The sequence below is a fragment of the Chroicocephalus ridibundus genome, chromosome 4, assembly GCF_963924245.1.
Source record: "Chroicocephalus ridibundus chromosome 4, bChrRid1.1, whole genome shotgun sequence".
Taxonomy (NCBI): domain Eukaryota; kingdom Metazoa; phylum Chordata; class Aves; order Charadriiformes; family Laridae; genus Chroicocephalus; species Chroicocephalus ridibundus.
Genome location: NC_086287.1, coordinates 80,296,463 through 80,313,272, shown reverse-complemented (window position 1 = coordinate 80,313,272; position 16,810 = coordinate 80,296,463). Strand labels below are relative to the sequence as shown.

Here is a 16,810-nt window from a genome sequence, read left to right as displayed (position 1 = left end):
CCACTAAATACTAATGACATAAATGGTATCCACTAATGGTCTCTATTTTTATTACAATGCAAAACTTCAATATATTGCAATTACCACTGCTCTCAGACCGAACCATACACACTGTATAACGCCACCTTCCATCTCTATAGCATAAAATGGCATTATTAGTTGTATATAGTTCAGCTCTGTACTGCAGATGTTGACTCAATGCTCAAGTCAGCAGTTGTAGCTCAAATTCACTCTATTTACAGAGCCTTACTGTTAACTAATACCCTAAATTGTCAGATATGCCAATGCATTAGACATTTTTCAAAGCCTAGTGCACTAATAGCATGTAAGTGTAGCACATGTCTTGTTGTACCTGTCAACAGCCCAGTAACTTCGCAAAGGTAAAGCATGTCAAAAAAAGGAAATTATCTTCTTATGCTTCTGTGTTCGAAAAATCTTTCGTGAGCAATTTTTCTAAAATATTACAATAACAAAAGTGCAAAGCTTAGTCTCTTGTAACTATGTTTCAATTTTACCTTTTTACAGTTAAATTTTAAATTCTTCATTCATAATAGAACTTCAGCTACCCAAGAGACAAAAGCTTGCTCTTAGGACTTTGAGACAGTGGAAACCTCAATGTTGTCCATAAAACCAGATGGAAAAAAAAAAGTGTATGGCAAAATCCCTTGTAGATGAACTGGGAGGCCGTGGGATTAGTTTCATTTCATCTACGCGTTTTACTTGCCAGAAGCTTTCACTAAAAAAAGGAGAGCTACGTCCATCTCCCAGGCTTTCTCATGCCTGTTTATCTCCCATAAAACAAGCCCAGTTATATTCCCTTTCATTGACTTCAACTGAGAATAACCTCCAGAAAGCTGGAAGTTTCGTCTGAAACAGGAGGCATTTTCCTATTTCCATGCAGCTGGGTAGCTATTTACACAAGGAAAACACTGGAGACAAAGTAGGTGTCAGACTTGGTAGCATTTTACATGCATTTTCTGACACAAGGCAGACAACAGAAACGTGCGCACAAAATATTTCCCTTCAAGGGCTGGCTAGCAAGAACAGAGAAAACTAGAAGACATTAGTGTAATTACTACAGAGTTACCAAATACCGCTTATGCTTAAAAATACTGTGCAATTATCACCCTTAACTTTAAGCATGGAAAACCACTCCACCTGAAAGTACTATTTTCTTTAAATGTTCTCACTCAGCTTGCAGAAATCCAACATACCTGACTGACTATAGAAGAACAAATGAGGTAATAAATGGAATAATAATATCTGAAGTTTACAACTGGAAATACTGACACGGTATTACTTATTTTTTCATCTTCCTTTCTCCGCCAATGATCGTGAATATGACAAGTGCTTTCGAATGTAATCTGAACCCACTTCAGTGTTCTAATATTTTGACTAAATAGGTTTTATGAAGGATCCCAGTTCCCAGTCTCTGCTCTACAATTATAACAATAAAATATTCCAACTGAAAATTCAATGGCAGTTTAATTTCAGAATACAGAATTTCTCAAAATAACAAATTCATTAGTTTAAATATTTGTAAGAAAATACAGCTTTTCTGAATAAGTAAAACATTCTAGCTCATTTTCTCAACCAGAATTTAAAATAATAGCTCATTTTTGCAATGCAAAATGTTAAGAGTTTTTTAATTCGCAATCCTCTCTACACATCTTAAAACTTGAAACAAGCCAGACTGCCTGACTTCACTAACACAAAAATGAAATATTTGAGTACACAAAACGCATTTAATTTTTTAATGAATTCCGCATTTTTCTTGAGGAAACTGTTGGGTAACTATAACCCATTTTGAGGAGTATTTTTGGACATTTTTAAATGCCGTCTTTGACAACCTATCATTCACTGAAGTTCTTTCTCCTTGCTTAACAATCACATCGTACCAAAGGAGAAAATGAGCTCTTTTAAATAAGACCTCGGACAAAAGCTGAAGCATGTCACAATCTGAAGGAAAACGCTGACTTTGTTTAAGTTTGTAAGTGTAATGCCTACAATAGAAAAGTAGCAATAGGTCACGGGTCTGCTACTGCCAAGGCCAATGCCATTCCCCTAGCAGACGGTACTTTGGTGAAGTCCCTAATTTAGGAAAATATCTGCCCTAGAAACACTCTAACATGAAGGAGTGAGACATCTGCAGAAGCCAAGTCAAATGGTCTCCACACAAGAGAGCTTCCAAGCTCAGGTCACAGTCAGATACCCGAGTGAGATGGTCTGAATCCAGCCCAAGATCTAAACCATCCTCCCTGAAAAATCCTGAGCGAACCAGTTTTGTGAATAAGGATTTCTATTTCAGCCTAAAAAGAGTACATTCAGGAAGGGCACTGAAAGAGAACACAGCTAACAGCACACCTACCACCCAGATTCAGAATTACAAAGGTCTCCATGGCTATTACGTACATTCACATGGCAGTACGTCCAGTGGGTTTCTGAACTCACAGACTTGACTGCTGTCTCTAGACACCTTTCCCACCCTGTTACTCAAATCTCTTCTACAGTAAAAAAAGAATGAGCTCTTGTGGAGCATATCTCTACCTGGTTACACGCAGTGAAACCATGCTCCTTCGGTGAAACAATGAAAAACCCATGGAAAACAACAAGAGCCTTTCGTACACTTCCATGGGTGGTCAATCAAGCCCTAAACTAAAAGCCCCTTGCTTCCATTACCTGTTTGGAATACTTGGCTATAGATAACTTTGTTTTCACATGTAAAGACACTATTTCAAAAAGCACTCTAGGAAGGATGGCTGTCCGCATCTGCATTCCCTCCAAAGGGAACGGGGTGGAATATTTACACAAAGGCAATGGTTTTTTAAGGTGTTTCTTCTTATTATAACAATACAATGAAACAGCTATAATATCTGGAACGTTTAGACTTTTGTCTTGTAACCCTGCAGATGAATAGCTTCAACCTTTGAAAGAAATTGCAGTATGAATGTCTATTTTATTCCAGAGTTGTGGCTGAGCAGACTATTAGTAGAATACTGATAAATGCTACAATAGCTATTCTTTTTCCTCCCCTTCTGCTTTTATGCCATTGCCAATACCTATCCTTCCCCTGGTGCTGTCAGCCGATCCCTGCCTCATAACTCTCAGGGTAACAGCATTAGAAGAAAAAGAAATTAGGTTCAAATAAAACTGCCAGGTAGAATTCAGCGTTATGAGATTATGGACTGAATTGTTTTCTGAAGCAGGCACATATATGCAGAGTTATACCACTAATGACCCACAAAGAACTTACATATTAAAATTATAATTACTATAATATTATTTAAGAGAAGGGAAAAGATACTAAAGATGATTATTTTTCTTTTTCTAGTAGCTCTGCGATTTTTAATGGCAAGTAATAACTAACTTCATCTCCTCTATACATTTCCTGGGGACCACATTTGCAGCACCATAAGTTGCACCATGTTCACATATAATCAAGAAGTGTTACGAAATCTCGGTGCATGTGGCTAGGACATTTAACTAGGCCTTTGCAAATCTCACTAGGCATTCTGATGCACAGTCCCATTTGTACAATTCTGTTGTGTTTGCTCTTGTGCAGTAAATCTAAAATGGTAAGGAGTTGCAACGGTTGGTCCTGTGAGTAAAATAAATCCATGGCATTATGGAGAAGAACATGCAATATAAAGACTACACAATAATTATGAAATAATCCAAAAATTGCAAGCCATGCAAGTAAGACTAGATGAGTACTCGATTATGATACCAACAGCTTTAAATTGTGAGTATGGAATTGTTTAGGTACCTTTGTGAAGCAAATGAGTGAAGTTGTTTAACATGTAACAGAAAAGTTATCCATGCTGTCATTTATGTCATGTATCTTAAAATCACAGTCAGATACTCCATTCGGATTGCAGCAACTGCTAGCACCATCAGAAACAACCAGCTCCTTAACTGGCTGTTTCAAGGAAGCCAAATAATGAAGTGCCACAGAGAAGAAATACATTTTTTGTTCCCCGAAGCAATGTCTTCAGTGAGTTAGATGAAACAGCTATGTCCCAGAGAAGCTTATACAGCTGTAGCTGATGTTTCATTTGCTTTGAAAATCTGTATGTTCTATAGCTCCCACACAATTAGGGTTGGAGCAAAAACAACACATGTAAAAGACGCTAAGAGAAACAAAAAACCTTTTTTCTCATAAATACCTAATAAATTTGGAAAGTTTAGAAACATCTAGATATTTTTCCAATCTTAATGCAATCCAAAACAGCAACATTTTGTTTAAAAGGCTCTGGCATGTCCGTGGTTAAAAGTAACATTCTTACTGAATAATAAATATTTAAGATCCTGGTGGTAAATACTGCTGAAACATGCAGGCATGCAACTTAGGAATAGCTAACATTAGCTCATGGCTGGAAAGCTGTCTTGGTGAAGACAATCTTGTAAAAATCATGTAATAAAACTAATGAGAAAACTTCAAATGTAGTATGTGTGAAGTGAAATAGTCAAGGAAAAGAAGGAAGTATGTTGCGATCTCATTTTTCAGGAAAGCTGAGTCAGTTATGGCTCTGTTAGCTGGAAGCCTGGACAACACCAGACATCAGAGGAAAACCTGCATCTCTGCCCACTAAAGGAAATCTGACTAGAGAGGATTTCAGTGCACAAACAACAAAGGACTAGATCCTATAACTGTATTAAAACACTATTATGGGACTGAAAAAAATTAGCAATGCTAATGGCTGAATGCCAGTGAATGCAAAAAGTGTAGGAAATTAGGAGGATGCAGTAGTCATGGTGAAGCAGATATCAAAAGATGAAAGGCAATCTAAGAAGATCTGGGAAGGCAGACAAAATTGACAAATGGTACATAAAACAGGAGCTGATGAAAAAGGGGGACTGGCAGTGAAGATGCAGAAGAAACAAAAAGAAGTTGGAACATTTATCAGGAGACTTACATAAGGTGATTTGTAAATACATCTCAACATTTATAAAAGGCAAGGATTTCTCTTCAACTATTTCCTTTGTGTACCTATCCATAGTTTTAGAGAGTGTCAATTTTGGAGATTACATCGTATGCATATTAGTCTTGCAAGACACTTAAACATTTTTTTTGACCTTTCCTGAATAACAAGAGGTATGTTTATGTAATTTAGCCTGATTCACTGTAATTCCTAATCTTTGTCATTATATCAAATACCTTGAAGATATTGGGCATGCTTGCCACAGTACAACTATTTCAAAGAAGGAACAAACTGGGAGTAAATAAGCATGCGCTAGTAACTTTAATGATTACCCAGAGTCATCCAGAAATTGTATTTTAAATGCTTGGAAATCTGCAGTTTCTCTCTCAGAAGTCAGAGCAACAGCACTTTTCACATCCCGTGGCCGCTCACATTGATATTGGCCCCAAGAAAACTCAAAACATTTGATTCTGCTAAGTCAGGCTGACAGACTTTGCAAGCCAGAATAGAGAAAGCGTTTGTGACACTAAGCACAACTCTGTTGAAACTGCTCTCCTTCACTCCCTCCCTGCCTGCTCTGTGGAAGCACGGCTGTATTCCTGTGTTTGCGAGTGGGATACAGAGGTGGAAAATGGGTAGAAAATGGCACTAAGTGAGAATACCGCTTCCCCTCAAGCTTTCTCAACAAAATTACCCCCCTCCATATGCACCTCCAACCTCCACTTCTCCTTTACAGTGGCTAAATCCAACAGTCACACCCTTTCCAGAAGGAATAGAGTTAATGAGGGTGTTGGAATTTAGCTGTGGTGACTTGTAATCTCATACAGTGCTTCACAGATGTCCCTGCCACCAGACCATTCATGTAATGTCAGGGAAATCTCCAGTTGATTCGATTATCCAATCTTACTCTTATTCATGTTGCAAAAATGGCATTTCAGTTTCTCCTCTCCCCATGCCCACCTTTAAAACTACAGGCAAAGAGAACAAGCCACCACTGAAACTCTGAACACAGAGCCCACCAGCCAGCATCTGGTTACTTTTTATATTCAGTCTTTCCCATCTGTGCTATAGCCAGCTTTCAGCTGATACCTTTTTCACTTCTTCCTTTCATATTTACCTTAAATTCCAAATGTCTGAGATGTCTTACTATGGGAATGAATTAGAATAGATCTAAAGATGTCTGTACAATGAAGGTTAAGAGCTAGGAATTTCTTCACATCGCTGTGCACTAAGCTGTAAGAAGCTGAATTAAATGGAATAGCAAAGCAAAGCTGAACTTTCTGATGCATCCTCTCCACTTGCTATGTCTCTCCTAGTAACAGAAGTACTGCTTGAAAACATAAAACCTAACTAGCTGGTATAACCTAAGTTTACATAAGCAGTTATGACCTAAACAAAGTTTGAACAGTACATAGCCTCCGGGTACCCTTGCCCCAGTAAGACGTTTTGAGTTTAAATTTAGATTTTTATTGCCCTTGGAATGCTGAGATAAACTTTCAGTCCCACTGGTGCAACTCCAAGAAGAGACTATATTAAATTCTGCCGTTCGTGAAGGAGTGCGCCTTCCTTCTATTCATTACCAGGCACGCAAGCCACGTAATAAAGCCGAGCTGGTTTTATTCGTATACAGTGTCCACCCTATTATGGCTAGCAGAATTCTGCAAGAGCAGTTCCTATTAGCTGTTGGTATCACCCAAGAGCTGGGAATTACATCAGGATCTGCGGGGTTGAAAACACAGACCTGAAACACACTAGGGCCTATCAGGGAATGGTCACAGCTTTTGCTCATTAATTCTCTAGCCTGGGATAGATATCTTATCTCCAATTGCCCAGTTTCCACAGAAGAACACTTAGAAGAAACTCAAACACAAACTAATCAGCTTACTGAGATGGCATTTTGAAAACACAACAGCAAAATTAAACATCTGAATTTTGAAAAGCCAAACCAAGAATCTGCTTATTTGACAAGGAAAAAGTCTTGAATACCCTAATATTAGTAACACGCAATAGCCCTAGGTGGCTAACATTTTACTGGCAAAAGAAAAAAGTAGGCATTGTTAGGCCCAAGTAGAAGTAACAACTCCGACTCAGGAATAACCCAAGACACTAATAAAATTAAAAATCCATTGTTTTGTCTGAGGTTTCTTCATCACTTCCTGAACTGAGTCTGTCCTTGAGTAAAAACAGTTCAGTTAACTGGGAACAAGGGAACAGCATCCTTTCTCTTACAAGTCACAAGGAAAGATTCACCCATTGCATCACTTGTTTAGTCTTGTAACTGGAAGAAGCATTCCTTGTTTCAAATGTGAGGATCCATAACGCTGCACTGGCCCGAGGCAGAACAGTTAAGGTAACAGTTGTATTAGGCAATGAAGCAGAGATCCCTACACATGAGAACTGATGCAAATCATCGTTTGCCTCAACAAAATAAACTTGCAAAGTCAGGCAGATTCCAATAACCTGAAAATAGGCTGCAGGGCAAAATAATGGTAACCATCCCTGTGACAAAGAAACTAAATGCGGTGTATCTCTTGATGCAACCTGTCATTATCTTACTCATGTTCCCTCATCAAAATCTCGATCAGTTCTGCTTCTATTTCAAGCAAAACGCTGTAAGCCTTCAGGGCACTGTGCTCATGCCACAAGTTGGAAGTCCATACTGGTGGCAGAAACTGTTCCACTTTGGGGAAAATATACAGAGGTTATCCGTATCATAGCAGCTGAAGCTGGTAAGAAATGCAATGTTGACTTAGAGTAGAGCATGCAAGACTTTATCCATGTATTTCTCCATTGCACTATTTACTTTCAAGGCGGTATGGAAGGGAACCCCTATGGTTTTATTGCATTCATTTTAGGAGAAGAGAATTTGTGATCTAACTGCTAACACAGTAAGTTTAAAGAAGAATCTGTCCTTTTGACTGATGATTTTTGATATTTACATTTTGTGGGGTTTTTCGTTGTTTTTTTGTTCTTTGAAGACAGAGGACGAAGTTTTAAGAAAAAGCTGAGAGGTTGGTTGTTTTGTTTTTTAAACAGTCTCAGCGATATAGTCAAACTGACAGTGCTTCTCTGATCCCCTTTACACAGAGGAAAGTTTGTAATTATTTTCTCTTTCAGCATACAATATAAACCAAAACTGCTCAGCATTTCCTTCCTCTTCAGTTCCTAACCTATTCAGCCAGAACTGGCTAATATGGGCTGCTTTTTTGATGGTTTGGGGGGCTTCCTCCATCTTTTGGCTTCACTTTTAGATCTTTCCAAAGTTGTTTTTTTCCGTAACAGCCTGTGATTTGTGGTTCTGGCCCTGGCCCCTCCTCCTCTTCTACAGTATTTTGAAGTTTAATTTTATACCTTTTATAAGGCTTTTGATCTTATTATGTTTTTTTTGTAACTCCTACTGCTGTCTTTTCTTCATGCTTTTATAGATATTGATAACATTATGAATTACATTATACTGTACAGAAATAAAGCTCGCTATAATTGAAACTCTGCCATTTTCTTACAGTTTTTGCAATGGGTTGAGACTCCCTATGAATTTATTTAAAATTCTCCTTTAATGCTCCCACTGGACTGATGCTTCCTTTCAGAAAAGGAGGACACTGTTCCAGACAGAAGAAATGACATAGCATGAAGGAAAAGAGGGAAAAAAAAGTCCTGAGTCGTGAAAGCAAAGAAGAAATACAAGTGAAATAGAACTGAGAAAGGATAAAACTCCACAAACTGGAAGGGACAGAAAAGTAGGATGGAGCTCTAATTGAAAGGAAATTGAGGACTGACTCAACATAAGAACTAGGCGGATCAAGGAGGGAGAACTTGACCAAGGGAGAGCTGAACTAGAAGACACCTCTCACCTTTCAGCTCTATTCATTATCCACGCTGTGTCTTCTGTTCACAGTGGCAGCTGGGAGCCCTTCTAACAAACTTTCTCTGGCCACAATCAATGCTGAAGCTTGAAAGCAAAGCCTCCGGGACAGGAGCCACTCTCAGATGGTCACACAAAGCATTCCCAGGGTGTAGCGATGGACCTGCACTGTCCTTCCAAGGGTGGCATGAATACCTGGGCTCCAAGGAACACAGTTATGTCAGTTCTTGTTCCCACATCACCCAGCAAAGGGAAGATCCGTACCTACAGTTTGCAAGTTGATGTATTTTGTGAATAAGTGCTTCCCGTCTTTCCTGGTACTCTGAAAGTCTGATTGCTGTAGAGGCAAAAAAACCACTGCTACGAGCTAAGCCCACTGCAGCTGTCTCTCAGTAATCAGAATGCCTAATACAGCCATCAATAACTAACCACCACCCAGGACCACAGACCACAGCCTGCTTGCCTCACCTGTGCACAGCCTGGCTGGCTCCCTGCAGACCTTTTTGTCAATTAGAGAAGCAATTATTTTTTTCTCAGTTCGTTAACCTTCTTTCTACTCCTATACACCGTTTTGGAAAACCCATGTTTACCGTAGCTGAATGCACTCTGCACTCATCAAAAGGAGTGTTGCAGCGTTAAATCAGAGACCACAGTTAGAGGATACACTGCTTAGTCTACCCTTCTTAGCAGTCTTGTAGTGTGAGGTAACAGTATTTAAAACAGAGCAGTACCCACTGAAAAAAGTTGAAACAGGCATTATTTTCTGCAATAATTACCGCGGAATGCACAACTAGATTAAAAAACTACGATCTTTTAATATTTATCCTTCTGAATTGGACGTTAAAAAGTAAATCATTTGAGCATCGTGGCTATACTTTAAAGATGAGTCCAGCAATAAAAAAGATTTCCTATGGATAATTGATAAATTTTCTACCAGTGGAGAAAAAAAAAAATAAAAAAAAAGAAGAAATACCCCATGGTATGACAAGTTTGTGATATACGTGATATATGATAGTAATTGACATCCTAACAGTAGGAGACTATAAAGATACCCTGAAATTATTTTCTATTTCTTCCCTATCTGCTCTTCCTCCTCCGTTTCTTCAGTGAGCCAGATTTGCCAGCAAGGCAATTTAATCTTCCGGGGATAAAGAAAGTCTTCCTTGTCTAAGAAAAATAGAAACTTCTACTGGTCAAGGACAGAAAGCCCAAGCAGAGGAATTATCTACTGACAGTGAGCTATGTTTTTTTATCTCTAGGAACGGAAGCAGCAGTATTCTGCAAGAAATAACATTGATTTAGCTAGAATGTAAGGAAGACGTCTTCTGTTTGATGTATGTTGCTTTCTGGACAAGGGTAGGACAATGGCTTGTATTCCCTGAACAAAATACCTCCTACTGTGTTTTCACTATTATTTAGTGAGAAGTATTTTATTCCCTTGTAACATTAAACTCTGAACCATGGGAAACTTCATGCTCAGTCATGAACCGGGATGGATGCTTATTTAAGAAGCTACCAACAGGGTAATTCTTCTGGGCTCTTATGCCATGCATAACTGGGAGAGGGAAGAGCCATTTGTCCTATCCTGTGCGGATAATAAAGTAAACCATGCCAGCCAAAGAAAACAGGTACGATTTACCTCCTTGGTGCAGCAAAACAGACACCATACCTCAGCTATTGCATAAGTTTACAATCCTGAGCAACCCTTTTCCTTTGTTTTTGTTACTGCACTTAACAGCACAGCAGTATGCTAATGACTGTCAATAAAGTAACATTTAATAAAGTAACTTATTAGTCAAAGAAACAAACTTGCTAACTTGGGCTTAAATGCAAATACGGAACAAACCTCCACATCTGTCTTTTTTTCTTCACGAAAACACATTTGCCATCTTGTCAAGATCCACCGTAGGAGTAGCTGGCTGTTGCTTGTGGTTCCTTCTAAAAGAATGTTCCCATTTTTAAAAGGCCACTCTTATCTGCTGGTTTAAATACAAAACAACCCTCTTTCTTCTATTATCCAGCCCGAAGGCATACATGGCTGGTAAGCTTATGCTTAAGTGCTTTAACTTTTAAAAACATGAAGCACCTTGTTGCTTTCAACTGGATAAACATAATTTTTCACATCAAGCACATTCTTAAGTGTTTTGCAAAACTGTACGTTTCTCAACAGAATAACTATATATATCAATACTTTTTCTCCATCATTTCCTGAGGAACCAATGAGAGACATAGGTAGCCAATACTTCAGCCAGAATTAACATATTACTGGTTTCCAGCAGAGATCCTAATACTGTGTATCAACAGGGTTCTTCTAAACAAGAAAAAAAAATTAAGTTAGAGAAGAAAAAGCACAGCATGAACAACCTATAAAGGTAGTGGAGAAAACTGGAAATGGCTACTAAAGGAAAGAATTATTTTAAGTTAATCTCAGAAAAGATAGGAAGCAGATATACAAAAAGACAGGCCCAGAGTTAAGACAGCAAAGAGAGTTGTCTCCTGATTGGCAAGGCTGCGGGATTGGGCTTTATGAGAAGAAAGATGACTAAAACAGTTAAAACCAAAAAGCTGCACAACCGGTAGAGGAAACTCAGCAGATGACCAACTGCATCAGAAAGAATGTACAGAAAATGTCTCAAGATAGAAAGGACTGTACATCTACAGCACATTACCAATGCTGTGGGCAAGAACGTAAACTGCCATGGCAAAGCGTTTAAAACTCTCCTACATGCGGTCACATGTGGCCAGACATCACCTTGCTTACTCTAAAGTGCTTAGTGCTTCCTACCGTGCAACAGTGCCTTTGCTTCAAGCTTGCAAAAATGCTTTCCTGCTGCACAGATGCAGACAGAGGTGTCTTGCACTCTTCCTCTGACCCCGAGAACAGACATAGGGTTAGCTACAACCTGGCCAGAGTGTAACAGGAGGGAAATTTCCATAAGCTGCAGAGGTAAAGGGCTGAGTGAAAAGCATCTGAGTCAGACAGGAACTCACTCAGCTGCACTATGTACAACAGCCTCTGTGCAGAAGTATTCATTAGACACTAGTGTAGATACAGTAAGACAGAAACACAGTGTGGTATGATATGCTGTCACCACTAAGGTAGGATGTGACAGATATATTCAGAAAATATAAAATATATTCACACAACTTCAAATTAGGAGAATACATGTGAAGCCAACCTGAATAAAGAGCCCTCCCTCCTTTGGAACATCCTGACACTAATAGCACTAATCAGACCAGCTCCTTGTTACATCAATTTAGAAACAATACCCCAATATTGTATTTGCAACATCCAGCTTTGCTCAAAACATATTACAAAATGGGGAACATTACAAACATGCTTGAACACTAAACTAAAATTATCATTCTACAGTTCATCTGTGGTTATACAGGACTCGTTTATCTTCCCAGCTGCTGAAGCGCAACCGAAGAGATTTGGCTGCATTACCACTGTTATTAGCATAAAGCAGTCATGACCGAACCTGCGGGTACTGACTAGTTGGGCTACAGAACCCAAGCATCAGTTTGCCTGGTTTCAGAAGAGCCAATACTATAACATGACCATCTCAGCTATAAAAAGACATAAAAATGAGTCAAACAAAAATTTTATTTCTGTCCTTGATACTGTGTTCTCCACATTTTTGTATGCACTTCACTTGTTTGGCCTTAAAACAGCTCCAGACCAATTAAACTATTTCCTTTCCCACACAGGACAGTATTCAAGTCTTCAGTACCATCTAAAAGACTGCTGGTAGACGGAGGGGAAGTGGTTCCTTTATAAAACCATCTACCATTTCAGAGAAAATAATAATGGATGTTATTCAAACAAATATCTTACTAGATATGTTTCAATGTTTTTAACTGGTTTTCTTCTTTTTCTGCATCTTTAATAAAATATTATATTTTAACTAGGAAAAGTTTGTCACAGGACTAGAACAGATTATGAACCCAAAGCCCCAGACTGATGGAACTTAATGTGACCATCACCAGATAACACTGGAGAGCCAAAAGAACTCATTTGTGTTATGTAAGGCCACAGGACAAATAAAAATAAAACAGGAGAAGAACAAACATGGATGTGTTTCTTATGAAGTTCTAGTTATCCAAATAATCCTTGTCTCATGCAAGGGTATCTGCTGCATGCAACAACTGAGATAACAGGACTGGGATGTATTTCTGTACCAACACTGTTTCCTGGCTTCTGCCATAAGATCCCACGGGCAAAATAAGTTGGAAGAATTTGCACTGCAACACAGCTATGCAAATTTACATCAGCAGAAAAATCTCATTTAATGACCCACTGGAATTTAAAACCATATCTTGAAAACTGAGCCCTGGCACTTCTGCTTTAATAATGAAAGATCCTCCTCTTCCCATTATAGAGAGAAGCTGATTTTTCTCTCAACATATCTGTTCCAAAACCCTTTCTAGTCAATGAAGTCTTTCCACTACATATATTAGGAAAATAAATACAACTTTCATGGGTCAAAATGTAACGTTAAACCAGTGCTTCAAGACTCACTGGTGTCTTAGCTCAGGCTGGGAGAACAATTTAATTCTAACTTTGGTCAGAGCTGTGCAATTTTTCACGTACACGATAAACTTACCAGCTTTGCATTTAGCTTATGTGTATTAATGGTGGTGAATTACTAGCAGGCCTCTCAATTAAGCGAGCCACAAGAGGGACCTGGGAATATTGCAAGAAACTCAGTGAAGATCTCTGCTCAATACATCACTGCAAGAGGCTGGACACGTGACAAACTGCATGGCTACCTGAATTAGTATTTCTGTTATGTATATAACAACTGCTGAGCCTCATCTCACTATTCCGCACAGAACTGGTCCCGCCCTTTCAAAAGAGGCATTTCAAAACTAGAGGCTGCAATCCTCTGGGTTGTAAGAACAATTGAGCCTTTGGAAAGGCTCTTCGAAGACTAAAATAGCAAGATTAATCACTCAGAAAGGAGACAACAAAGGAACAATAAAACGAGATTAAGAGAAACGGCAGAAGCTTCTCTTTCCCCACACCACAACCAACAGAACTGTAGGGAAATTCAGCTCTGCTGACAGCTGAGAATACAGAAACAGGTAAAGAAATGATTAAAAACATTCAGAAAGATGGATACATGACAATCAGTTTTAAAACATGACTCAATGCACGCCCAAGTATTTGCAGAGAATCAAAATAGGAAGATCTGACCTATGAAATTTCAAGTCCTGTAGATCAGATTTTAACAATTATGAATTTGGGAATAGTACCACGCGCATGGGAAAGAACAAAATGTTTCTCCATTCTTTCAATGGAAACGGTATTTATCAGGTTAGCAGATCAGGCAGTCTGACCAATACCCTGCAGTGTTTTACATGAAATTCTGAAGGAAAGAACTGTTGAGTGAGCAATACGACACTTTTTTTTTTTTACGACTCAACATTTTTATTTGATAACAGAAGGAGAAATATAGAACTGTTTTGGTGAGAGCAACACTGAAAACAACTATCATGCAATTAGTGGCATGGGTTTTTTTATTAAAAGAAAAGGTTAAGCATTATGTTCGTTTTTACTACAATATTTATCTTTTCAAAAGGGTTACTCACTAGTGACAACATTGGGAAACGCTGTCAGTATAGAAGCAGCTCAAGGAGGATGGCCCTGACTTGAATGACCCTGAAGCCCAAAATATCAAAAGCACATTAAAATTTATTAGCATGAAGTGCAAGAAGGGAATGAGAACTTCCACTATAAGCTGGATGACTATTAACTGCAAACAAAGCAGGAGTCCTGTGATCTTCTAGTCCTTGAATGAGTGTTGTATAGACAAAAAAATAAAAATAACACTACTGCTGGATGTCTCTGGCAAGAAATTTTCAACGCTTCTGACTGGAAATAGACCTGAAGTTAATGCACTGATATTTCTTCTAAAATACCGTACACAACATAAATTACTAATATGAATGACAATTATTCACATCTTCTGTCTCAATTTTGCTCAAACTCTTCCAAAATCTCTTCCTTGGGTCTTCTGATAGCTTAGCAGAATTAAACAGTCTTCCCCGACTAGAATTAGTCTCCAAAATACAGCAGGGAGGCACACAAGAGAAGGTATAAGATCAAAGTATGTATGACTTGCTACACTATGGTAGAATAAAAATTAGAAGATCACTAATAACAAGAGTGCTAGCAGCAGCATTCTGCAAGGGAGGCTCACGACACTGAACCCGTTTTTGTTAGTAACCTAGGCACAAGAGGCAGGAGACCTTTGGGAATCTTTTTGCAAATCTAGATGCCTGTGCAATGCTAGAACCATTCTCCAATAGCTCCACAACTCCCTCTTGAAGCAAATTCCCCAAACAGGGCTTTTCAGCATCCCAGACATGTCCTGAGGTCAGAACTGTAACCGTTTCAATTTTAGGAATGCCATACTGTAAGAAAATAAATGCAACTGGTGAAACTTAAAATGGCCCATTACTGCATCTTCCCATCAACACAGATATAAAGCTGCAGAAGGGCAAATGGCGTGTTCCTCACTTGTCCAACAAAAGGCTCAAAGTTGCCATGGGGCAGAGGGAGAAAGCTCTGCACCCACATGTGCACAGCTGTTTACACTGGGATCAACACTTCTACCAACCCAGGACCGCTCCATTGCCCTGTATCCTAGGAAGCCTGGAGGTCCTAGTGGAAGGTGGGGGAGATACACCTAATTCAGATATCCCCAGTGCAGGCAACGCAGTCTCAAGGTCATACTGAGTTTCCAGTGAGAGCGTTGAGAGCACAGAGAGGAGCAATGCCCCAAGACACAGGGACTGATTACTGCTAGCCTTGCCCAAGCCCTCTTCCCCCCCAGCAAGGCACACAGCTGGTTTCACTCTCCACAAAAACACAAGGCCTCTTTTCTTTCTGGGCAAGCGACAAGAGAGGCTTTTTGGCAACCCTTAGCTGGGAGACAATACTCCATGCTTCCCCCACTGACCCTGCCAGTTCTGCAAGTCCCCTCTCCCCGGGATTTCTGCACTACAGGGGTTCCCACGCAACCCGAGTCTTCCGCCTCTCCCGCTGCACACACCACTGGAGATCTCTCCAGCAAAACACTCTGATCACCCCCCTGCCAGTCCACCTTTCCATTGAAGTGGAAAGCACGGTCCCAGAGGTCACCCTCAGGGACACACAGCACAGATGAGGCAAAGCTGAGGGACACAAACTGCTTCGGACTTGCTCTCCCGCAGTCCTCACAGCACTGCCCCCTCCCTCCCTGCCTCTAAAATCCCACCTGGTGGCTGGCCCCCGCAGTCCCGCTCCGCTGCCCTTACCTGTTGCAGCCCTTCACCCAGCTCCAGCCAGGGCTCTCCAGCACTCGCCGGTCTCCCTCTCTCCCCTCCCGGGAAGGGCCGGGGGGCAGCGGGGCGGGCAAGTCGCTCCCTGCCAGGGGCAGCACTGCCGCCGCCGTCCCAGCCGCTGCCGGCGAACCCGCAGGACGGCGCAGCCCTGCCCTGCGCCCGGCGGCGGCCCTGCCCGCCGGCCCTGCCCGCCGCCGCCGCCGGGCGGGCTGGGGGGAGCCGCTGCCCGGCCATGCAGGAAGCCCTGCCTCCGCCGGCTCCGCGGAACGGCCGCTTCCCAGCGAACTTATTGGGCTTCCAGCCGTACCTGCGGGGGGAGAAGAGGGGAAATTATGTTTTGCAATGTGGAGCGTGCATTAACTATTCCCAGAGTTAGCGGCATTGGACCTTTTCTTCTGGACCAAACTCGCCGTCTCCCGCTGGAGTTATTAATCTTTACATCCGCATCGTTTGCGCGGAAGCGAGTTGCTTTGTTTCTCCCTTTCCACCCCGTCGCCCCCACATGCACTCCCTAAAAACCCAACAATTTAAAACGTGGATTTTTTTTTTCCCTTTAATTCCCCTACATTGTGTAATTATATTCACATTAGAAATCAATCAACTCTGGTCATTACCATTAGTGATATGCTCATAAACGAAACACTAGTCATGCTAATGAACTGAACGAAACATAATTTCTTGTTGTGTAAACTGA

The 16,810-nt window shown here is 40.4% G+C and overlaps 1 long non-coding RNA gene across 1 annotated transcript in view; it reads right to left on the bottom strand.

The window, feature by feature from the left end:
- Positions 1–16,520, bottom strand: part of LOC134515436 (uncharacterized) — a 29,208-nt gene extending 12,688 nt beyond the window's left edge. The window contains exon 1 of the long non-coding RNA XR_010071012.1: positions 16,090–16,520. This is a non-coding gene — a long non-coding RNA (uncharacterized LOC134515436). The remainder of the gene's footprint in view (positions 1–16,089) is intronic.
- Between the last annotated feature and the right edge of the window lie 290 nt (positions 16,521–16,810).